This window comes from Sminthopsis crassicaudata, chromosome 2 (genome assembly GCF_048593235.1).
Source record: "Sminthopsis crassicaudata isolate SCR6 chromosome 2, ASM4859323v1, whole genome shotgun sequence".
Classification (NCBI taxonomy): domain Eukaryota; kingdom Metazoa; phylum Chordata; class Mammalia; order Dasyuromorphia; family Dasyuridae; genus Sminthopsis; species Sminthopsis crassicaudata.
This window is the reverse complement of record NC_133618.1, coordinates 310,957,705-310,984,033: the sequence shown is the minus strand read 5'-3', so window position 1 is coordinate 310,984,033 and position 26,329 is coordinate 310,957,705. Positions and strand designations below refer to the sequence as shown.

General features: G+C 37.2%; 1 protein-coding gene across 16 annotated transcripts in view; it reads left to right on the top strand.

The window, feature by feature from the left end:
- The first annotated feature begins 9,370 nt into the window (after positions 1–9,370).
- TMEM63C (transmembrane protein 63C) overlaps positions 9,371–26,329 on the top strand; it is a 132,141-nt gene continuing 115,182 nt past the window's right edge. For 9 of the 16 annotated variants that reach the window (XM_074289916.1, XM_074289914.1, XM_074289912.1 and 6 more), the window contains exon 1: positions 19,756–20,247. The gene's annotated coding sequence lies outside the window, so the exon portion shown is untranslated. Of the gene's footprint in view, positions 9,554–19,754; positions 20,248–26,329 lie in introns of those variants that run through there. The other 7 variants (XM_074289905.1, XM_074289913.1, XM_074289907.1 and 4 more) reach the window with 3 other exon arrangements.

Here is a 26,329-nt window from a genome sequence, read left to right as displayed (position 1 = left end):
AGTGTCTGACTCAGGCCAACTTTATGTCCCTAAGTAAGTCACTTCTCACTGCTCAAAACAACTCTCTAAAACTATAAATTGCAGAGTATTCGCTGATTCTCACAGGTAAGAGGAATTTCTCATGTGCAGCTACCTATACTGATAAAATCACAGGTCTTGACCAAATACAATGTGGAAAATACTGTGGCAGGCTCTGGCGATCCGAAGGCAAAACAAAAATCAATTCCTGCCCTCAAAAAGATGACTGTATTGGATAGAGACAACATATAAAGAGATAAGTAAGTACATATGCAATTATTCTAAGGGGGAAAGAAAGAGCACAAACAGTTAGAATTTGATGTCTGAATCTTTGGGTTCCAATTTAATTCATGCTATTTACTCCCTGTGAACCTGAGCAAGTCAGCTAATTTCCACAGACTTCAGTTTTCTTGTATGTCAAATGACAGATAGGGAAGGTAAAGGAAATAAGCATTGATATATTGCCTCCTATGTGTCAGACACTATGCTAAACAATTTTTATAAATATTACCTCTTTTGATCTTCACAATGATTCTGGAAAATTGTTGTTGCTGTTGCACTGCTGGTATTGTCATCTTTCCTTCTTTTTTTGAAGAGGGTGATGGGATGATGTCTTGACTTTCACTTTTAAATTAATTACACTTTTAATTAATTATTATTATAATTTACACTTATAAATTTAATCTTCATTATCAACAATTTTATTACTTTCTTAAGTCTGGACGAACAACAGGACAATAAATTAAGCCCTGAATTGTAGCAGTTATCAGTTTCCAAGGTGTTAACCCTAACAATTTAATTGATGGTTCTTAGCAGCTGGTTCAAGCTAGCTCCAGCATAGCCTTGACTTTAACCATTCTTATAGCCTTCCTCTCAATGCTGTTGCAGAGTCAAGATGGCAGAGTAAAACCAGGAAGCTCTCCCAGTTTCCCTTCAAAACCACAAGAAACCAAGTCTCTGAACAGAATCCGAATGAATAAAACCTCTCTTCAGCTCAAGATAGACTGAAAACACTTCAAGAAAGGTCAGTCTCACTGAGGGTGTTCAGCCCAGCTCAGACAGAGCCTGGAAAAGCCAGTGAAAGGGTCTTAAACATAGCAGATCAGCAACTGAGACCTTCAGTCCTGGCTCAGTAGACCAGGGAGGCAGTCTGGTGACTACTTAAAGAAAAAATTCTGGGAAACAGGCTGTTTCCCGGAAAGAACAGGTAGGGCTATCTCCTGCTGCGAGCAAAACACCAAACACAAGCCCTGTGCTCAAAGCCAAGGCTCAGCCCTGCAGGGGAAGCTTAGGACAGTGCCCCCTGTGTCCCAGGACTAGAGCTCAACCTTAAAAGTCACAAAAGAGGAAATTCAAAAAAGAGAAAGGAAAGAAAATGAGCAAGAAACAGAAAAGAACCTAACCATAGGAAGCTACTCTGATGACAAAGAAGACCAAAACACCAACTCAAGTGAGGACAAAATGTCCACAGAGGAAGTCTCAAAAAGTGATAGGAATTGGTCTCAAGCCATAGTGCTTATAAAATATTTTAAAAGTCAAATAAGAGAAGTAGAAGAAAAATAAGAAAAAAATAAGAGGTATGCAAGAGAGAATCAACAGCTTAGAAAAGAAAGGCAATTCCTTAAAAAAAAAATACAATTGGCCAAATGCAAAAAAACCTTCAACATCTTGAAAAACAGAATCACTTAAGTAGAAAAAGAGATATAAAAGAAGAAAATCACAGATTAAAAACTAGAATAGAACAAATGGAAGCTAATAACTCTATGAGACAACAAGAATCAGTTAAACAAACTAATAAGAATGAAAAAAATGGAAGAAAAAGTAAAATATCTCATTGGAAAAATAGTCAACCTGGAAAATAGATCCAGGAGAGACAATTTAAAAATTATTGGTCTATATGAAGACTATGACCAAAAAAAGAGCCTGGATAGCATTTTTCAAGAGATCATCAAGGGAAACTGCCCTGCCATGATATACTAGAATCAGAGTCATTGAAAGAATCCATTGATCACCTCTGGAAAGAGATCCCATGAGGAAAACCCCAAGAAACATTGTCACAAAATTCCAAAACTATATATAATCTCAAGGAAAAAATACTGCAAATGGCCAGACAAAAGCAATTCAAGTATCAAGGAGCAACAGTCAAGATTACCCAGGAGCTGGAAGCATCTCCAATAAAGGATCAGAGAGACTGGAATACCATATTCCAGAAGGCAAAGGACCTGGGGTTATAATCAAGAATTAATTACCCCGAGAAACTGAGCATCATCTTTCAGGGGAGGAGATGGATCTTCAAAGAAGGAAAAGACTTTCAATCAATTCTATTGAAAAAAAAACCCAAAACAGAACTAAACAGAAAATTTGAAGTTCAAACACAGGACTCAAGAGAAGCACATAAAGGTAAACAAGGGGAAAATATATATTATTTTAAGATTAAACTGTTTACACCCCTAGATGAATGTTCTTTCAGTTATCAATTTTCTTTTTAAACTGCAGCTTCCATAACCGATCAAAATATACCAGATGAAGCTTAGTGAGGGTAGAATATAGAAGGATCATAGGAAAGGAGAGAAAACAAGGTAAAACAAGGATTAGTAAATTAGTTAGGTGGTATAATAGATGGAGTACTAGACTTAGATTCAGGAAGACCTGAGTTTTAAATTGTTCCTCAGATACTAAATTTCTCTGGATAAATCACTTGGCCTCTTAGCCTTGGTATCTTCATCTGCAAAATGGGTATGATAACAACAATAAAAGCACTTATCTCCCAGGGTTGTTGTGAAGATGAAATTAAATAACATATGTAATAGGTAAACCTTCACATACACTGTAAGTGCCACTATAAATAAATATTATTATTATTTTGTCATCCTTAACCTGAAACCTGTGAATTTTCAAAAGAATTTTGTTAATGGTTTCAATATATTTAGTCTCATTTATAGTTTATGTATTTCATTTTATGTGTTTGTAAACATTATTCTGAGGGCAGCTAGATGGCACACTGGTTAAAGCAGAGGACACGGAAGATATGAGGATCTGAGTTCAAATTTGACTTCTAACTCTTAACACTTACTAGCTATGTGATGCTGGGCAAATCAATTGCCTCACCCAAAAGCAAATGAAACAAAAACCCCATTTTTCTGAGTAGGCCAAAACTTCATCAGATTGTCAAAGGTATGTGCAAGATGAGAACTACTGAATCAGAAATATGCCTTCCAAAATAAAGTTCCCATATCCTCTTCACTCCATGCTAAACTGTAGTTTTAAAAAATATCTCAGCACCTTCCAAAAGCCACTGAGAATCCTTGCTTGACTTCTGATTGACAGAACCTAATTAAGGAGTTGGAAGTATGCCCATGTAAGCAAAAAGGGAAATCCCAGAGCAGAATGTATGATTTAAATGAGGGCATTTAATGCCACAAAAAGATAGCTAAATGTGCTAGAATGCTGGGACTGGGGTTAGGAAGACTTCATCTTCCTGAGTTTAAATCTGGCTTCAGATACTTAGTGGCTATGTGACTCTGGACTAGTCATTTAACCTTGTTTGCCTCAGTTTCCTCATCTGTAGCTCATTTTCATGAGCATGATTTAAAAAAAATGGCAAACCACTCCAGGATCTTTGTTAAGAAAACACCAAATGGGGTCATGAAGAATCTGACATGACTGGAAAATGACTGAACAACAAAAGTGATCCTTTACAGGGATAAGATATTGAGACAGAAAGAAGTTGTGAAGAAACAAGGAACTTCAGCTGAGGTTCAGAGAAAAGGTGAGAAAGAGAGCTAAAGGGAAATGAGAAAGTGCTAAGTCAGACTGAGAGCTGAGCTCATTGGAACCTAGCAGAATGCCATGCAATCAGAACAGAGGCAAAAATTATCTCAGAAAATTCTGTAAACAGAGCCTGAGGACATTAGTTATGGTGAAATTTCAAAGGCTTCAAGGAGACCAGTTTCCAACTAAATATGAGGACATCACATTTCTTTCCACTTACTTACTAATCTAATATTACCAGTCTTCTCCAGGAAAAGAAAAAAAAAATCAACCTAGAACTGCAATTAAGGATAAACTATCTAGAAAGAACAGGGACTCCAAAAATTTAGATATTTGTAATTGTTAAAGTCATACTTAAAACAGTATTATTGTTACTGTATGTAATGTTTTCTTGCTTCTTGCTAGAGAAGGTAAACGCTAACTGTAAGGGTAATCAAACAGAAATCCTAGATTAATTTATTAATGTTATGAACTTTCCCCCACACTAATTGGGGAATACAAAACTATGTACCTATAACTTATCTAATATAATCTCTTCCCATGTTTCCTTCAAACTGGAATTTAAAACAGTTGATATATTTGGGTTGATTATGCTGAAAAAAAGATAGTGGTGGAAGGGAGCCACTAGAGAAGAAAGAGAGTAGAGAGGGTGAATACCAGGGACATAAGTCTCTGAAGGAGAATTTTCTGATGCTATGTCATAGTAACTGAATTAGACAAAGTGACAATAGGAATGGACCTGAAAAACTTTTATTTGTGGGGTCATCCATGAGGGAACCCAAAGAGCTAGACCTGGAAAGCCATCTAGTTCAATTCCCACACTGTACAGATGAAAAAACCGAGTCAGAAGGAGATGAGGCAACTTGCTCATGGTCACATGGGCAATAAATGAGAAGAGATAGATTTGAACCCAATTTCTCTGATACCATGTTTCTTGGCTGACATATATACTTCAGAGAATCATGGTTTTGGCGATGTGACTTCTCTACCCACTGATGCAAATGTAAATATTTCTAGAATTTGTGGGATGGTCTTCCATAGTTTGCTGCAATCAAAGTATTCATAACCATATAGTCAACTCAGAACTAAGTTCCTATTCATGCCTGAAAATACTATTGATAATAACACACACACACACACACACACACATATATATACATATATATATTGTCTACTATATGCTAGTGCACTTTAAAATTATTTTTTCATTTGATCTTTACAGCAACCCTGGGAAGCAGGTACTAGCATAATTCCCTTTTTACAGTTGAGGAAACTGGGGCAATAAGGTTTCAGTGATTATCCCCTTTATTACATTGGAGGAAACTGAAGCAATTAGGTTTCAGTGATTTGCCTAGGGTCATGCATTAAGTAAATATTTGAGGCCAGATTTAGTATTGGACCCTGGGCTGCCAAGTCCTAGATTTGAGATGCTGTGAGATCGAATCCCAGCTTAAGTCCTTTCCAGGGTCAATGACCTCCATTAAGAGAAATGATTATTTCTCTCTCATATTAATAACTAATTATTGAATGAAGACAGAGGTTTTTCCTCTTTTTTTATTTCCTCACTCAGAAGTCAACCAGTATGGGAAATTTCTCTCAGAGACAGTAAAAGAAATTCTAAGTTTAGGCCAATGGATGGATTACTGATCTTTATGTTTACTCAGGATGGGGAAAACATGGATTCTCCCTTTTGTCTGACAAGTGGTACAGAAATTGATGAAATTAATATGAAAAGTCTATTTGACCAAGACTTAGATTATCCAAGTCATGTATCCCCAAGACTCTCATTAGAATGAACCCTTATCTCATTATAATATTCATTCTCTCATCAATTGTTAACCAATCAGATCTGATTACTATGCTGAAGAACACCTGCTGTTCCAAGGGCACATAAACTGGGAATCCATTGCCATGAGGGGGTCTTTGACATTCAAGAGTGCCATTGACCTCTTTTTATTAATAAACATGCGAGCTTTAAATTACCCAGAAATTATGTCTCTGAAATTTTTAAAATGTAACACCACAAAGAATCTTAGAGCAGAATAGATCATAGATGTAAAACAGGAACAAACCCTAAAAGTCATTCTAGTCTAATCTTCTCTCTACCCCAGCTTACAGATGAAGAAACTGAGGCTGAGGAGTTAAATACTAGAAGACCCAGGAATGTCATTTAGCCCTAAAATTTGCTTGGCCCTTTGAGAAATTCTTAAATTCTTGTCCTTCTAGTTAAGATCACCAGGTAAGTAAGTAATAGAGTCAAATCTGAATCCAGGTGCTTTCATTATGGTTCAGACATTCTTTTCATTGTACCATAGCTCTGTAAGCAGAGTTTCCCAAGACCAAGAAACCCAGCTGTTCTGCTCATGAGGATAAACTGTCCTCTGGAATAGTCCAGTCTGGGACTTAAAGAATAGAGAGGGGAGTACTAAGCTCTTCATTATTTTTTCCTTAAAACTGGCTCCTTTTTCTGAACTTTCCCAGTTCCATCAATGGCACTGACATTCTTCCAGACAGTTGTGGCTCTGCCAGCAGTTTTGCTTTTATCTGTCCCTTTCTTACTATTCCCATTTACATTGCCCTACTTCCAGTTCCAGATATTTTCTATGGCCTGCTAACCTATCTGTTTAGAATGACACAGGAATAGAGTCAAGACAACTGAGTTCACAATCTGCCTCAGAACACTTCATTACCTGAATGATCTTTGGCAAGTCATTTAAATCCCTGTTTCCTCAACCTTTAAAGGGGATAACAATAGCATTTTTACAAAGTTGTGAGGATCAAGTGAAAAAAATATTGTGAGGATCAAATAAGATAATATTTGCAAAGTGCTTGGCACAGTACCTGACATATTAAGTATTATGAAAATATTAGTTATTATTATTATTACTGTTATTTTATGGAAATGTTTTGCATAATTTCACATATCCCTTCTTGATGGGGGGGATGGAGGAAAGGAAAGAATTTGGAACTCAAAGTTTTAAAAACAAATGTAAAAATTGTTTTACAATAAATAAATATTAACATTTTTATTTGAAATAAATATTTAATTTTAATAAATATTTAAAGGGGAAACAAAAATATAAAATATGAAAAAGAATGATCACAGGATGATGTCTTGGTTGCATGTGAGTTAGATTTTAGTAAGCAGGGTTGTACAAAGTCATCAGCATCAATTGTTCTAGAGTCATCAAAGTCCAGACAAGATGGCTGGTGATGACCCAGGATTTAGTGGATGACCTTGATGTCTTCAATGTCTTACCAAGGTCTAAGCACTTCATAGTGCCTGCTTCAGTAGCCTTTATGGCCACTTGACCAAATTATTCTCATGTGTCCATTCCACCAAAAGGGAAGTTTTCACATGTTTGGGATAGACATCCTCTTTATCAATGAATTTGAGAGTCATCTGTTACCCTCAGCCTGGTTTAATTTGCCTTCCAAGGCGGTTTTACTAGGAGCACATACTACAGCTTCTTGGACAAGAGTTGGGTAACAGATGGTCCCCAAAAGTAGATGATCAACCTTGAAAAGGGCTTAGCAAGTCCTCACACTAGTGGTACTGGTCCTACTGAAGACTTCCACCAAGTGATGTAGTCTAGAAGAAGAAGAGAAGAGCCGCCAAGACAGAACCCTGAGGGACATCTATAGTCAGAAGGCAAGATCTGGATAAGGATCCAACAAAGAAGATAGAGAAGGAGGGGGCAGATCATTAGGAGAACCAGGAAGGAGTGGAGTCCTAAAAAGCTAGAGAGAGAAAAGTGGCTCAAGGAGAAGAGCAATGTCAACACCTGCAGAGAAGTCAAGGAAAATGAAGATTGGAAAAAGACCATTAGACTGGACATTGGACCAGATCTGTGATTTCACTAGTACAGCTAATTTAGTACCTCCTTTACAACTTAGAGTCTTAGACCATGGCCTAGGCCTCTGAAAGATCAATTTGTCCAGCAAGTTTGTTTCAGAGGTGAGGTTTCAACCCAGGTTGTTCCTGATGCTAAGGAGGGCTTTCTTTCCATATACCATGTTGCATCTTCCAGAATCCTATGGTTTAAGAAGGACATTGACAAGCTCTCTAGTTATTACCTAATATTGCTGCTCATTTCCAAATCAACTTCCAAAAAAGTCATATATGTGAAAAGGGCCTAAGGTCCAGTGAACTGCAAATTGAACATATGACAGAAATTTAATTTAGCAGACAAAAATGTTAATGTAATCTTAGGCTGCATTAAAATAATTCTACAATGTCTGCAATGACAGGCGATAATCCCCCTTGTATACTGCCCTGCTCAGACTATAACTGGAGAGTGTTCAATTCTAAATCACAGAAGTTTTAAAAGGGATATTGCTTAGCTGGAGTTCATTCATACCAAGATGCAACCAGGTGCAACTAGGATGTTGGTAAAAGGTACTTAAAATCATTTCTCTACAAGGATTAGTTGAAAAAACTGGAGGCATTTATCCCAAGAAGAGAGGACTCAGGTGGGGGTGTACACAGAAGTATACTGGCTCTCCAGGAAAATATAGTTCCTAAATTTCAGAACAGCTAGAAGGATCTCAAAAAATCATCAAAGAAGTTGTATGGATTGATGCAGAGATTAAAAAAAGAAAACCAGGAGAACAACAAATGCAGTGACAATAATGTTGTAAATAAAGGATAACAACACTGAAAGACATCAGAACTCCAAAATAATGGAATTAACAATGGCTATTTGAGAGAACTAACAGTGAAGAATAACATCTCTAGCCTCTCAGGAGAAGTAACAGAATATGCAGACAGAGCAATTCATTTCTAGATATGATCGATTTGATACTTTATTTTATTTAACTGTAAATTGTTACAGGAGTAGGTTCTACTTGGGATTTGGGAATGGAAGAGAGATTTATTGGGAAGTGATAGCAATGCTTTAGACTAGAGAGACAGAGAGAGAGCGAGAGAGAGAGAGAAAAAAAGACAACCAAAGAGAGAGAGAATGAGAGAGAGAAAGAGAGAGACAGAGAGTCAAACTTTTTTAAAAGGAAAAAATTAACTGAAGATTTAGGGAAGAAGAGAGTGCTATGAAAATACAAGTCAGTTAACTGAAAATAGATGCTTAAATCATACCTTAATATTAATACTTAATATGATTAAATGAAGCTTGATTTCAATGGACTAGATTTTACAGAAGTCCAATTTGGGGAGAGGAGAGAAGTAGAACCTGTTACCCATAAGAAATGCTACAAGCCAAACTTAGGGTAAACTGTAGTAGGGAAGAGAAGTTAAACATTACCCCCTTTCTATTAACAAAAATTTCATTTTAACTGCAGAAACTTACAGCCTGGATGTTCTAATTCTTGAGCTAATATTTCTTGAAACTGGCAACTTAAATAGATTTTTAAAAAATAATTTCTTTGATTGCTTTTATACTATTGAAGGGTCTTCCCAAATTTCACAGGCTCAGGCAGAGAGGGAGGGAAATAATCCCTATTCTGTATTAGTATTAGAAAAAATTGCTCTTTTGTGGATTGTAGAGTTCTAAGTTAACAGCAAAACACTTCCTTTGTGATGTCATTGGCTTTGGTAGCCACTTGCCAGAAGCTGGTAGAAGATCTTTATGGGATGTTGAGGATAAGTGGGCAAGGTTGACTTGGATATACAAATGGAGAGGGCTTGTGACCTCCCACGAACAATCAATTTCCCTTCCCTCCACCCCTGCCTCCATCTTCAAGGCTGGAGAAACCAAGAAGAGAAAACATCCCATAGGCTAATAAGGGCTGGTTTGGCCAAACCATGGTGAGTGGGGCAAGGTAGAGTGTCAGAAGAAGAGACAAGTGCACAAGGATGGGGAACTATCCCTCAGGGAGACTAATTTTTAAAATTAATTAATTTATTTACTTTAATACATATTGCTTTGTGAACCATGTAGGAGAGAAAGATCAGAACAAGAGGTAAAAACCAAGGGAGAGAAAAAAACCAGAAAAAAGAAGTAAACATAGCATTATTGATATACATTCAATTTTCATAGTTCTTTTTCTGGATGTAGATGGCATCTATCCATCTATTCAAAGTTTATTGGGATTGCCTTGGAAGGGAGAACCATTTTTAACTTCCTGAGAAAGGATCTTGAATTTGCTATCTCTTGAGATTCTTCAGGATCATTCTGGATATAAATCCATTGGTCATTACCCCAAGACCCTAATCAAGTGAGGATGGTCTCTATCCAGCCTGAAATAGCTGCTATAGGGATGCCTCAGAATTGCAGGCACACCTGGAAAATCCTAGCATCTTCATGGGATTGTCCTTAACAGGAACAAAGTTCAAGAAATTTTTCTTTTCCAGAAAGTCATGTTAAAGAGTAAAGTAAAAAATATAGACATTTAAGGGATGATTTTTCATTTAAAATGACTTTGGTGTCCTGGTGTTTTTTTATTCCTAGGGTAGAACACAGTGCCTGGCATATAGTAGGCACTTAATAAATGTTAATTAGTTAATAGAAACTAAATAGAATTTCCTTTTTGGTAAAATATGATTAAGAAATGTCTGTTTCTGGCGTATCACCCTGTAAATGGTGGCACATAGTATTTAGAAATCCAAATTTTTTCTTTTGGAAACAGAAACCTTGCCTTGTCTGAATTTTTCTCTTAAGAAACTTGAATAATTTCTTAGTTCTGTCACAAAAATACTCTAAACACTAGCACAAGTTAAAATTCTATGCTCCAAAGCAAAAATTTGCAAAGAAATCCAAACCATGCATTCCTAGAGAAGTCCTTCCTTTTATGAATTCTAAAGCTCTACAGGAGGTATAAATAAATCATGCTAGATGGCCATATTTTCCAGATAGTACAAATATTATATATATCCTTTAGAGCAACAGAAATTTTAACTATTCTGAGTAAAAATCTTATTTCTATACTTTTCTATACTATTATTCAGACCTATGATTTCATGGGTATGGGGACCTTTCTTTACCAATGTAAATCTATAATTGCTCTGAATTTCACTGTCTTAGAGAATTATCAGAGAATTGAGAGGTTAATAATTTGTCTAGGATTAGGCAGTCAATTAGTCAAAAAGCATTTCTTAAGTGCCTGGAATGTTGGCTTTGTGCTAAGTGCTGAGGATACAAAAGGAGGCAAAAGACAGTTCCTACCTTCAAGAACCAGTATATATCAGAAACTAAATCTGAACCCAGGTCATATGGGGGGAAAAAAAAATCAGCACTGAATTTAGTTAGAAATCCTAAATTCAAATCCCAGCATTGTTGCTTACTACTTAGGGCCACTAGGTGGTTCCATACTGCACAGATTCTGGAGCTAGGAATTTTCATGAGTTCAAATCCAGCCCCAGACACTTACTAACTGTGTGACCCTATTCAAGTTCCTTCAACCTGTTTGCCTCAGATTCCTCACCTGAAAAATGAGCTGGAGAAGGAAATGACAAACCACTTCCAGTATCTCTGCCAAGAAAATCCCAAATAGAGTCACAAAGAGATAAGACTGAAAGAACCGAACAATAACAATCTATGAATTTACTACCTATGTGACTTTAGGAAAATTATTTTACCCCTCTTGGTTCCAGTTTCTTTTGTCTGCTAAATGAGGGGGTCTAAATTAGATAATCTATTCCTACTTTAAATTTAGTAAGATTTAAAGATTATCTCTTTGTTCCCACTGTAAATAGTTTTAGAGATTGTGTTGTTTTTTTTGTTTGTTTGTTTTAATGTTCTTTTATCTATTTTATTTTTTTAACTTCCTACTTTTCTGGCAACTGTTAATTCTTCACACCATGAGTGCGGATATATCTGAATCAAGTTCTTTCTTCTACCCCATCTACTTTCTAATTTGCTGGTACTGATCATCAGCAAGCTTAAAAAATAAATAATAAATTGCACTTCAAGCCACAAAAAGCTGAGTTAAAGTTTTGGCTTGGACATATTCTGTTTATGTAACTCTAGGCAAGTCACATAACCTCTTCAATGTTCTAGATAATGTTCTAGGCAGGGTGCCAACCTGCATTGTTAGAGAAAATTTCCTAACTTTGGAGGTCCCTGTACCAATAAAATCACAGACCTATTTCCTATCAGTAAATTCCTATAGTAAATTAAGTTTATATTTTATTTAACACATCTGATCCCTTTTCTTTATTCACAATGCCACCATCACAGTGGCAGAACTTAATTACCTTTTACCTTGACTTTTACAATGGCCTCCTAAATGGTCTCCCTGCCTCAAACTTTTTCTGACTCCAGTCTATCTGCCACATAGCTGACAAAGTGATTTTCTTGAAGCACTACTTAAAATCAATTAGTTCTCTATTGCTTCCAGGATGTGTCTTATACTACTTGGCCTCCAACTGTTTTTTCAGCCATATTATACATTTTTCCCTTCCCATACTATACAATCCAGCCATGCCCTTTCCCCAAATATATACTGGCTTCTAAGTGTTGGGGTCCTAGGAGGACCCAAGGAAGGTGTGAAAGATACTACCTCTGTAGTTAAGCCTATCTCAGTTAGGCCTAGTCAATCTGAATTACTTCTTCCATTTTTCTCTTTGGATTTGATCCAAGAGACTTTTGTTTTTGGTCCTAGGGATTTTTCAGTTTTCATTTTCTAAACCTTCTCTAATCATTTGAATCTTAAATCATCAGGAACTCTCTGGCCCCTGACCTAATTAACTCCCTTGATTAAGAGGTTTGCCCCCACTGGATGTCCAGTGACCTTCTGTTTTTCTGGGGGTTCTTTAGTCTGACATCTGTTCTGTATTTTCTCTCTATTTCTGCTTAACATATACTTCCACCACAAGAATAGGTTTTCTAGAGTTCATATAAAAGCAAACTATCATATTATTATTGCATAAAAGAAACTTTTCCTAAGTCTTTTTGATACTTAGCCTAGCCCATGACATTCTCCAAACCAGAAATCCCAGGTCAACCCATTCTGCTTTCTTCTAGCCATAACCACCATCCCTCTCCATAAAAGAATTGTCTTTCCTGTCCCTCTTTTGATAATATTGCTCTCCCTCTCCCAAAACCCTTTTGATTCTTCCAATTTATACTCTGAATCAGTCTTATTGGTCAAAAGTGTTTTTGGCAAATCAGGAAAACTCTTGATTAAACAGTAGGGTTATGAATGTTCAAGCTGCATTCATACTTGTTTACTAAATTTCTACTCCATTTCCAATGAATAAAAAAATAAATAAAAATAAATATTATAATCTCAAAAATCTGTAATGCCAACAATCTGGAGTTGTACAAAGATATACCAGATAACTTCCCAGAAGTTCCTAGATCTCTTAAAACATTCTTTTAAAAAAGTATTGATATATTTTGTTCTTAGATTATCTTAATTTTCAAAATAAAATTCCTCCCCTTCTCATGGAGCCATTCTTTATGACAAAGAAGAAAAGAAGGAAAAAAAAAGAGTTCCACAAAACTAACCAACATATCAGCAAAATCAAGTATGATGTTTAGTGTTCCATAACCATATTCCCTTTGGTGAAGAACAGCTAACAGCATGTCCACAAATGTCTTTTTTGGAGTCAAGCTTGATAACTTTAATTTCATAGCATTAAATTTCAATGTTGTTGTTTCTATTTACAATGTAGTAGTGTATTTTTTTCTTAGTTTTGCTTATTTGAGTTACTCAACTCTTCTCATGCTTTTCTATTTTCTTGATATTCATTATTTCTTGAAATATGGAAATATTCCATTACATATACTCACAATTTCTTTAACCACTCCAACCAGCCCAATAATTGATTATTGTTTTTGTTATTCAGTTGTATCCAATTCTTTATGACCCTATTTAAGGTTTTCTTGGTAAAGATAATAGGACAGTTTACCATTTCCTTCTCATCCATTTTATGGATGAAAGAAAGAGGGTTAAATGACTTGCCTGGGATCACACAACTAGTAAGTCTCTGAGGCCAAATCTGAATTCAGGAAGGTAAGTCTACCTGACTCCAGGTCTGATACTTTATTCACCTAGCTGCCTAGTTCAGATGGGTATCTACTATAATTCCTAGTTCTTTGCTATAAGCAAAAAATGTTGTTACAAATCTTTTGGTTCATAGAGGTTCTTTCCTTTTATCTTTGACTTCTTTGGGATATATGTCTGGAAGCGGAATTTATGGGTCAAATGATATGACCACTTTTAAAATTGCTTTCCAGAATATTTGGACCAATTCACAGTTCCACCGATAGAGCATTGCAATGATCATCTTTTTACAAACATTTATTATTCCCATTTTTATTGCCTTTGCCAATTACCTGAACATTATTTTTAATAGATTTTATTAATATGTTTTGATTTTATATCTCCTAAATTTCTGGCTATAGCTCTCCCTTTCTACTTCTTGAGAACTATCCTCTATAACAAATGATTTTGCCTTATATATTTTTGACAGTCTTTGGGGTTAATAGTGTGAGTAGATTTAGTGATTCCTACTTTACCAATGGACAAATGAAAACATTTTGGTGCTGTGTTCTAAAAACAGGCAGTATCTCCAGTAGCTAAACCAATTTGATCCAAATTGTATTATGAACCATCCATATTCCAGCATTAGTTCACCTGAATAAGAATCTGTGTTTGCTAACTAGGTTTGGGTAATATGTAGTAGAGGCATTTTTGTCTTGCCATTGAATTCCAATAATTCTAGAGGAGGGAGTGAGGCAGATGACTTTGTGTAGTTTTGCCTCACTTATATCTAGTTCACAAGCAAATCAAGACATCACTCTGGTGATCTTCTTCAATGCTCATCTTCAATCTTGCTCATCTTCAATGAATTACAACAAGATAGAGGCAGACTGGTGTATATTAAAAGGCACCTTAACTGGATTGTAGATCTAGTTCTGTTTCTAACTTGATCTATGGCTTTGGACTTATGTCTCTGTAGTTGTGTCTTCATCAGTAAACTATAGAGGCTGATATATATATATCAGAATAAACCACCATACATACAGGTAATGGAATGTTATTGTATCACAAGAAACAATGAATATATATAATTCAGAGAAATGTAGGAAGACTTAGAGAAAATGATTCAGAAGGAGGAAAACAGAATGAGTAGAAAATATGCTCAATGACTACAATAATATATATATATGTATATATATATATATATATATATATATATATATATACATATATATATATATATATATATAAAAGCAGCATTAAAGGCAATCAAATTCAGATTAAATGCAAATAATCATGATTCCGTAGAGCAGATGCCAAAACACACCTCCATTTTCCTGGTAAAGAGATAGGAACAACAAACTGCTCAGTGTTGCATACCCAGATGGATTTAGTCACTAGGTTGATTGATTTTGTTTAACTGTTTTGTTTTATTTTTCTTTGTGGGAAGAGGTTTCCATCAGATTATGTTGTTTAAAAAAAATAATAAAAAATAAGTTTTGTGTTATTTTTAAAATGAGGGTATTGAATTACATATTGTCTAAAGTTTCTTCTTGCTCTGACATCCTGTATATCTATTTTAGTTTTTATCATATTTAGTCAATTTTAATTTTATTTCTCCAATTCAGGAAAACAAAAACAAAGGATATTCCACTGCAAATCTTTCTCAATGCAGAGCTTATTCTTAGGTTCAGTTTTTTAAAGCTTTAAGGTAATAATTTGCCTTGTTGTTCAGTCCTTTTCACAATGACGTATGTTTTTGTTTTGAGGCTATTGGGGTTATTTTGAGGCTATATGACCATAGTCATATAGCTAGGAAGTATTAAATGTCTGAGGCTAGATTTGAACTCAGTTCTTTCTGCCTCCAGGGCCAGTGCTCTATGCATTGTGCCATCTAGTTACCCAGATCAGTCCTTTTTAGTCATATCTGACGCTTCATGACCCTATTTAGGGTTTTGTTTTGGTTTTTTTTTTTTTTTTTTGGCAAGACACTAGAATAGTTTGCCATTTCCTTTACTCTCATTTTACAGATGAGGAAACTGAGGTCAACAGACTTGTGACTTGCCCCGGGGTTATACAGGTAGTAAGTATCTGAGGACAGACTGGAACTCAGCAAGAGGAATAGGCAGGCCTCCAAGCCCAGCACTCTGTGCTTCCCCAAAATAATAATAGTAATGGCTTTTACATAAATACATATTTAATATATATATATATATGTAAGTTTATTTAAAGAAGAGGCAGTGTAGTATAATAGATAGACAGCTATCCCCAGAGACTGGAAGATCTGGGTTCAAGTCTTGCCTATGATATATATTAGCTATGGTGATCCTAGGTAAATTATTTAACCTCTCAGTGGAGTCAAATAAAAACTGGGGCTTTTTGTGTATATATATGTATATGTATATTTGTATATAAAGATCCCAGCAAGCTACACATGGACTTAGTTGCAAAATGTAATATTTTCTATGTTTTATTATTTTTTTTATTTTGCTAAATATTTTTCATGGCAGGTAGGTAGCACATTTAGCATTGGGTTTGGAATCAGGAAGACTTATCTTTCTGAATTCAAATTTGGCCTGAGATACTTATTGACTGTGTGACTCTGGGCAAGTCACTAATTGTCTTCATTTCCTTGTCTATAAAAATGAGCTGGAGAAGGAAATGGCAAACTATTCCAGTATCTTTGCCAAGAAAACCCTACAATGGTGTCATGGAGAGTTGGATATAACTGAAATGACTGAACAACCACAACAAATATTTTCCAATTACATTTTAATCTGTTCTTAAGCATTTGGGAGAGTTGTAGGCAGCGGGAAGCCAGAAGGCCTGGTGTGTTGGATACCTCTTTTCTAGGTAACTTTCTAAGAATATAATGTTTGAGAAAATGTACTGCTTTGTGATAGTAGAGGGAGTTACTCAAAAGAGAACTCCATATGCCAATAAAGTCACAGGTCCAGTCCATAACCCTATTCATACTTCATAGCTAAAACCAAAAAGCTAACATTTATAAAACTACTTACTATATATTTATAATTATTTATTTTTTCCAATTACAAGTAATTGTAATTTTTAAGATTCCTTTTTTAAAAATTGAATTCCAAATTCTTTTCCTCCCTCCTTCTTCTCCCCACCTCATTGAGAAGGCAAGCAATTTGATAAAAGTCATATATGTGCAGTCATGCAAAACACATTTCCATATTAATTTGTTAAAGAAAACACAAACCCTCTTCCTAAAAAATACAACAAAAACATTAAAATAAAAAGTATGCTTTGATCTGCATTCAGAATCTATCAGTTCTTTCTCTGGAGATAAAGAGCATTTTTCATCTTAAGTACTTCTTAATTGTCTTGAATCATTTATTCCTGAGTGTTAAGGCATTCACAATTGATCATAATACAATATTGCTACTGTTGTGAACAATGTTTTTCTGGTTCTACTCCCTTCACTTTGCATCAGTTCATGTAAGTATTACCTGGTTTTTCTGAGAGCACCCTGTTTGTCAAATCTTATAGCACAATGATATTCCAACATAATCATATACCACAACTTCCCCAATATGGGCATCCTCATAATTTCTAGTTCTTTGCTACCACAAAAAAAGAGCTGCTATAAACTATTGTGTATATAGATCCTTTTTTTTTCCTTTTTTTAAAAAATTTCTTTAAGATACGGATCTAGTAGTGGTATTACTGGGTCAAAGAGTATGCATAGTTATAAAGTCCTTTGGACACAGTTCCAAATTGCTCTCCAGAATGGTTGGAGTGAGTTCACAACTTCACCAGTATGAATTAGTGTCTTAATTTTCCCACATGTCATTCATTTTTGTGATTTTTCTGTTATATTAGCTAATATAATAGATGTGAGGTGGTACCTCAGAGTTGTTTTAATTTTCATTTCTCTACTCCATAGTGATTTAAGGTATTTTTTTTTCATATGATTATAGATAACCTTGATTTGTTTATCTGAAAACTGCTTGTTCATATGCTTTGACCATTTATCAATTGAGGAATGACTTATATTCTTATAAATTTGACTCACTTCTCTATGTGGTTGAGAAATGAAGTCTTTATCAGAGAAATTTGTGTAAAATTTCCCACACACACCCAGTTTCTTAATTTTCTACTAATTTTGTTTGCATAGATTTTCTTTGTGCAAAAGCTTAATTTAATGTCATTAAAATTACCCATTTTATATTTTGTAATGCTTTTTACCTCTTGTTTGGTAGTAATTTCTTCCCATATCTATAGATATGACAGATAAACTATTCTATGTCCCCTAATTTGCTTATGGTATCACCCTTTATGTCTAAATCATGTAGCTATTTGTCTTTATCTTGGTATGGTATGAATGCTAGTCTCTACCCATTTTTCCCACTTTCGTCAGCAGTTTTTGTCAAATAGTGAGTTCTTGTCCCAAAAACTTCATTTATCAAAAGCTTGATTACTATGTTCATTTGGTCATTACTTCTCTATATTCTGACCTAATCTATTCCACTGATTCACCATTCTATCTCTTAGCCAATACCATGTTTCAATAACTACCCCATCACAATATTGTTTGAGATCTGGTATGGCTAGACTACTGTACTTCATGTTTTTCCCATTGGTTCTCTTGATATTTTTGATTTTTGACCTTTCAGATGAATTTTGTTATTATATTTCTAGCTCTATAATAAAATTTTTGGTTCTTTGGTAAGCACTGAATAAGTAATTTAGATAGAATTATAATTCTAATTATATAACATAATAAGAGACTATACTAAGCATTTTGTAATTATCTCATTAATTCTCCAAAGCAGCCTTGGAAAGTAGGTACCATAATTATTATCACTTTACAGATGAAGAAACTGAGGTAAAGTGAGGTTAGGTAACTTGCCTAGGGTTACATAGTTAACTAGAGGTTTAGCTAGTGTCTAAGTTCCAATCGGGACTCCATTACTGTGCCCCCTACAAAAGGACTTTATGTACATTAACTACAATAATAACTAGGGTTTATGTAGTACTTACTATGTGCCAGGCACTGTGCTAAGTACTTTACAGTTATATCATCTGACCCTTAGCACAGCTCTGGGAGGCATACACTACTTGCCCAGAGTCATAAAACTAGTAAATTTTAGAGGCCAGATTTCAACTCATATCTTCTTATTGGAGGCCCAGTGCTCTCTCCACTTCAACATCTGTAATTCTAATTATACTCACTAAGATAGGCAGGGTGTGATATGATGGGAAGAATTCTGGATTAAAGGTTCTAGGTTTGAGTTGTGCCTCTGCCATTTACTGTGTAAGATCTTGAGCAAGTCACTTTGGGCCTCAGTTTCCTCATCTGTAAAATGAGAAGATTGAAGGAGACCATTTCTAAGGTCCCTTTGAGTTCTAAAACTATTTTGATTCCCATTTTGCAAATCAGGGAACTTTCAGAGAAGTAAGTGACTATCACACGTTTAAACAGCAAATGGATAGAGTTCTTGTCGGGAAGATTCATCTTCCTGAGTTCAAATCTAGCCTGAGACATTTACTGACTGTGCGAAATTTTGGCCAGGTGTCTTCATCTGTAAAATGAGTTGGAGAAGGAAATGGCAAAACACTCAGGGGCAGCTAGGTGGCGCAGGGGATAGAGCACCGGCCCTGAAGGCTGGAGGACCTGAGTTCAAATCTCACTTGAAACATTTAACACACAGACTCTGGGCAAGTCATTTACCCCCAACTGCCTCAGGTGGGGGGGGGGGGGAGAAGGAAAACCTCACACAGGGTCACGAATACTTGACGATTGAAAAGACTTATCAGGAAAAGCAGAGTAGGTTTTTTCCTCCTCGTTCCCTATTTTAATTTAGTGCCTTAGGAAGGTAACCCAAATTCGCTTTCATTTTAACTTCCCGCCGCGGACTCTGTAAGGCTCTAAATTTAGAGCAGCGGTAGTGAGATTAAGCTTGGTCCCATGCAAGAAGGGTGAGTAAACTTGGGGATGGCCGGGCCAGAAGCGGGTAGTATTTATTTCTTCCCCGGATGGTGTGGTTAGTAATTTGCAGATCGTCCCTCCGCCGGGGAAGGCGATGAGCGCCGGGGTTGTGTTTGCTGCATCGTTGCCGAAGGGAGTTGCGGAGCCGCCTGTTACCTTCTGGAGACTGGTGTTTTTGCCTTTGTGCACTGTCAGGGAGCGCCCCGTTCTAACTAGTGCGGACGGCTGCAGAGCAGCAAAATACGGGACAGAAGCTTAGTGCGGGAGCAGCGAGAGCCAGGCTAATTGGCTACCAGCTGTAGAAGGGGAAGTGGGTTTGCAGGTGGTATTTTACACCTTGTTGGCTAGGCGGCTCTCCGCGACTCTCCCGGTCTGATAATCCAGCCGCGGTTCCTGGGCAGGTCAGACTGGCTGGCGGAGGGGAGGGGCTAGGGCGGCGAAGTGAGGGATACTGTCCTAGAAAGGGGAGGAGCCCAGCGAGGCTTGGGCATCAGGATGCCGCTCCCCCAGTGATGCAGCGGGGAATTTGTAGACAGTCCCTTGGCAGGTGGGGTTCACTGGCTTTTTTCCTGGGTGATGGGGAGAAGCCCTGGGCAGATCCTGCTGCCTTCTTACAGGTAGGAACACCCTTCTCACCGATGGTACTCTGGGGCTTAGGACGGGCTGTGCAGTGGGAGAGGCGAGTTTCAGGGCTGGCAGGGTGGCAGGAGGCCAAGGAGGGAGGAAGGAGAGAGGGAGAGCTTGGATGGGTATGCATTTTGGGTATTGATGGAGATTCCAGAAGGGCCCTGAAATCCAGACTCCAAGGAAGTGGGAGGGAGGGCGGAAGCGGAGCCCGGAGGATGGGGATGGCTGTGGGAGAGAGAGTAGGGCTTGGTCGTTTGGGAGAGACATACATTGTGATTCTGCCGTGCTCTCCTGGACTCTGCCTTCTGGGCAGAAATCTGAAGCTGGCACTTAATGTGCCGTCATCGAGAGCCATATGGACGGCAGCCTTTGAGCTTTGTGCCTGGGGAAGGGGCAGCAAGCATAAGCTGGCAAGGATGAGGATTTAGGAGAAGTAACCATTTGCCAATCTGGCATAGACAGAAAAGGACGGTCCCTGGGGATTTGGTCCTCAGGGTACTGCCCTGCTGTTAAACCAGGCAGAAGTTCCCGCTAACTTTGAGGGGGGGTATCTCCAAACTAAGGAATCCCCAGAACTCTCTGCCAAGACACTTTGAGTGTGGGGGTGGGGAGATTGGTATTCTCCTCTTCCAGCAAGCTGCCTCTTCCATCTACTGGCTTACGAATAAGGCTGTCATGGCAACGTCACTGTCAGTACTCACTGGCTCACTCTTGGTGCTTGTTTGAAGGCCCTGTTGTACCCTTGGCCATCTGGACTATTAAGCAGAGGAAGAAGTGGGGGAGGCCCATCTTTCACCCAGAAGGTTTCAAACAGACATCGTATGTCATCCTAGCACTAGTTTCAACGGGAGGTTTTGCAGTTTGGAGATATTCATCTCTCGTTTTATAGTTGAGGAAACTGAGGCACCGAGAGAGAAGTGATTGATCTAAGATCACAATACAAAGTTGCAACAGAGCTGCATCTTCCAGACATTGTTTTGCCCTTTAGAGGAGAAGAATCCTGCTTTTTCTTCTCTCCTCCCCCTCAGCTCTGCCCCTTTTAACCTGCTGCTGTATAATACTGGGTGGGGCCTATGTAGTTCCCTCCCCTTATTTCCCTTTCATCATATCTGAAAATAGAAATAAACTTGCCAATTTCCCAGGCTTGCATAGAGGATTGAATGTTTGTAAATTGTTTTATGAAATAAATCAGAACTTATGACTGCCAGGGTTGCTTATTTATTATGAATACTTATCTGAGGTGATAGAAAAGAATAGTGATGCCTTCTGAAACTCTTGGGAATGGAGGGGTCCAGGCAGGATCCTAGTATCACCTGGTCCCAGATCTGTCTGGTGATCTTCTGACCTGCGGTACTTACTAGGACTGAAGAAAAAGGGTTTTCTTCTTTAACAATCTCAGCTCAAAAGGGAAACCCAGGAAGTATAAGTTTCACCATCTCGGGGCAAAAGCTAAGGCTTGAGGTGAGCTGTTTTGGAGCATGCTATTCCCTGGAGGCTACAAGTCAATCATGCTGTTTTCTCTCACTGACTCAGAACTTGTCCTAATTTTCTTCCTCTTTCTAGCTGACAATCATGACAAATTAAGGTGATTAGGTTTGCAAACAGATCTTGTGAATCTTTTTGTAATAAGGCTGTTAGGATGACAGATACAAACCCGAGTGACCCATTCATACGTTTAGAACTGAATCAAAAAAAGGTGTTATGTTTGATCCTAGAGGTGATGATAAGAACTCACTGGAGTTTACTGAATGTAGGGGGATAGGATCAGAACTGAACTTCAGGGAAATCAACCAGACAGAAGAGTGAAGGATGGATTGGAGGAGAGAGGGACTTGAAGCAGAATGTCCACTGTAATAATCCAGACATAAGTTGATGAGGGTCTATACCATTGTAATGTCATCATCAGAGGAGAGAAGGGGGCTTATTGCAAAGACGTTGCAGAGGTGGAATTGTTTGGCCTTGTCAATAGATTGTGGATATGCAAGATGAAAGCTAGTGAGAGCATATGGGAGAAATGTAACATCCAGTGTAGAAACTCATTCCATTGAGTAAGACCAGCAGCTCTTCTGTAATATGTAATTTTGGACAGTTTCTTAGATGGGATTAATAAATTCCCCTTGCTAAGACAGCTAATATGTATCCTTATGCCAGGATTTAACCCAAACTCCTAATTCCAAAGGTAGCCACCATGATGTACTAACTCATTCTCTCTCTCTTTAATGAGTTATCATAAATGAATACATGCCATCCATCAAAATTAGAAAATTTTGAAATGAAATTATATATCTATTTAGAAATTGAGTAATACTAGAGCATTCCCATTGTTGTAATTCTTCCAACCCACCCCTCCCCCAAATCCTATGTGTCTTTCCCCCTTTTTATTCAGTCATGATCTCTTCATGATCTCCTCTAGGATTTTCTTGGCAAAAATAATAAGGCGGTTTGTCATTTCCTTCTCTAGTTCATTTTACAGATGAAGAAACTGAGGCAAACAAGATAAAGCGACTTTCCCAGGCTCCATCCCACAGCTAATAAGTGTCTGAGGCTCTATTTGAACTGAGGAAAATAAGTCTTCCTGATTTGGGATCTGGCACCCTATTCACTCCACCTTTTCCAAAAGGCAGCTACAAACCCTGCCTCACTTGGCTCTGGTGTTTAATTAGATGTTATAGAATTTCAAAGATAGAAGGTACTTTAGAGGGTCAACCCTTTTGTTTTATAGAAGAGGAAATGAGGTAAAGTATTAGTCAATAAGCATTGAGTGCCTACTATGTGCCAGGCATTGTGCTAAGTAAGCACTGGGACTACAAAGAAAAACAGAAGGCACCCCCTACTCTCAAGGAATACATGGTCTCTTGAGGGAGAGGACATGCAAACAATTACATACAAATGATGTATAGACAAGATAAGTGAAGGTTAAGGAAAATGGAATAAACTCGGAGAAGGTAAGACTTTAGCTGAGACTTGAAGAAAGCATGGAAAGTTAGAAAATGCTATGTGGAGGAAGAGTTCCAAGCAAGGGGTGACTTGTCCAAGTTCATATAACTATTCTGTGACAGAACCAGCATTAGACATCCTGTCCTCCTGGTTCCCAGTCTAGGGCTCTTTCCAGTTCCCACTGCTGCCTTGGTGAGTCAGTAGCAAAACAAGACATAACCATTTTTATACTTGGAACTGGCCTGTTTTCTAGCTCAATATCACTCATTACCAAGAGGCAGATCCATCAAAGCAGAAGTAAATTTCTCCCATCTATTGTTGGTTACTAACTTGCTTTAAAAGGCTACAGTATCTCAGAGGGAAGAAGCCAATGGAGTCCATTTCCCTGTGACTCATATCAGTAAAACAAAAGCAGATACCCCTGTTTTGGGTTCCCAGAAAGAGCAAAAGTAGCTTTCGTATCCTGTACAAGTGATGATAGCAGCTTGTGATACCTTACAAGGTTAGGGCATGAAGTTAGAATAACAAAGGGTAATGCAGTGGAGACTCTGGCATGATCAAGGAACAACAGGAATTGGTTGATCAATCTGGTTGATTGATAAAGAATTCCAATTAATAAGGAGTTACTGTAGATGCCAATTTTAAGATAGAGTACAACATAATACTTCTAACACCCAAATAAAAGCAGCTTAGTATGGCAGTTAGAGTGAATTTAGAGTTAAGAAAATCTCTCTTCAAGCAATTTAAAACTATTCCCAAAGGGCTACAAAATTCCAGCAGTGTCTCTCCTGGGTCTGTGTCCCAAAGAGATTATAAACAAAGGGAAAGGGACCCACGTGTGCAAAGCTCTTTTTGTAGTGGAAAGAAATTGGAAACTGAGAGGATGCTCATCAGTTGGAGAAGGACTGAATAAATTATGGTATTTGAATGTTATGGAACATTATTGTTTTATAAGAAATAACAAGCAGGCTAATTTCAGAAAATCCTGGAAAGTTCATAAAAATGAACTAATGCTGAGTGAAGTAAGCAGAAGCAAGGGAACATTATACAGAGCAACAAGAAGATTATGTGATCATCAACTGTGACAGACTTGGCTCTTTTCAACAATGAACTGATTCAAAGCAATTCCAATAGATTTGTGATGGAAAGAGCCATCTGCATCTAGAGAGAACTATGGAGACTGAAGTGAATCGAAGCATAGTATTTTCACCTTTGTTGTTGTTGTTGTTTCTTTGCTTGGGGTTTTTCTCTTATTTTTCCCCTTTTGATCTGATTTTTCTTATGTAGCATGACAAATATGGAAATGTTTAGGAGAATTGCACATGTTTAACTATATCACATTGCTTGCTGTCTAGGGGAGATGGGAGGAGGGAAGATAGAGAAAAATTTGGAACATAAGGTTTTGCAAAAGTGAATGTTAAAAAATATCTTTGCATGTATTTGGGGGAAAATACTATTTCTAAAATAAAGGCGGAGAAGAAGGAGGGAGAGGAGGAAGAAGAAGAGAAGGAAAAGGAGGAAAGGAAGAGGAGGAAGGAGAGAGGAGGAAGAAGATAAGAACAAGGAGGAAGAAGACAAAGAGGATGGGGAGAAGGAAGAGGAGGAGAAGTCTACCTCTCTTCAAATCCTGTCTATAATGCACGCTAGTCAAATTTTACTATAGGCAAAACACTTAACCTGTCAGTATCCCAAGAAACTTTCACAATCATGAGTGGTAGACAGTTGCAGATCTACTTTGGAAAAGAGAGTTTCCTCACTGGACCACATTGTTTAGACAATGAAAAAAGGCACTAAAAGTATACTGAGCACAATAATAATAACTCACATGTATATTTAGGCATGAACTTAGTGTAAATCCTATTTATTGTTAGTCTCAGCTTAAACACCACCACTTGTGTGAAGTTTTCCCAGGTAGACAATCATTGCCTCACATTGTAGCCAGAAGTGATCTCTCCCTTCTGTAGATTCTATCCTCCATTATTCCCCTCCCCCCAATGTTAATTTATTGATAGCAAAGAGCAAGTCATCTTTATATGTCTCATGGGATCAATGTCTTTTGAGTCATTGTTGGTATATATAATAGAATGTTAGAGTTGGAATCAGGAGAGCCTAAGATTTTCTCTTGCCTCTACCATGCATAGCCTTGTGATCTTAGATGATCTTAGATCTTGTGGATTCTAGACCTCAGTTTCCTCATCTCTAAAATAAAGATAATGATGCCTATAATGCTTCCTGGATCCGGCTGTTGTGAGGGTCAAATGAGCAAAACACTTTGCAAACTTTAAATCTTATTTAAACATCAGGCATACCAGGCAATATGGAAATGTAATTTTTGTTATTAAATCAATATGTTTTGTGGTAATAGAAGAAACTCAGGCCCTCTGAGATACAATCTATTATTGAAAGACCAGTGCCTCGTTGGACAAATCAACTTATTCAACATCCAACAAATTCTTACTTGAAGGACATAGTTTGAGTCTTAGGTATTTTTTAATTGTACTTTAAGTCGTGCTTATCCATCATGAAAGCATAGTCATTTGACCATTTAAAAAATTATTAGTTTCAGGACTAAGGCTAAAATGACCAAGTAGTACAAAAGAACATGGAATTTTGTCATCAGTGGTTCTGGGATTGGATACTGGCTGTTTAATTTGATCTGTTTTACTTTTGATAGAATGTAAATTTTTTGAGGGCAGGGATTACATCATTTTTGTCTTTGTATCACCATTACTTAGCACAGTACCTGGTATGCAATGATGGGCACTTAATAAATGCTTGTTGATTGGTTGGTTGAAGTAAGGAAAATTACTTTACCTCTGGGGCCTAAGCTTCTTCAGCTATAATCTTTAGAAGTTGGATAAGTTCCATAGGATTATAGCTTTGAGATGGAAGGGATCTTACATGTCAATTTGTCCATTTTATATGTAAAGAAAATAAGCCTATAACTCTTCTCAGCTATACAGAGATCCAAGACAATTCTAATAGACTTGAGACAGACAATGCCATGCACATCCAGAGACTGCATGCAGATGGAAGCCTACTATTCTCACCTTTTTTCTTTGCTTTTTATTTCTTGTTTTTCCCTTTTGTTTTGATTTTCTTTCACTATATGACCAATATGAAAATACAATTTAA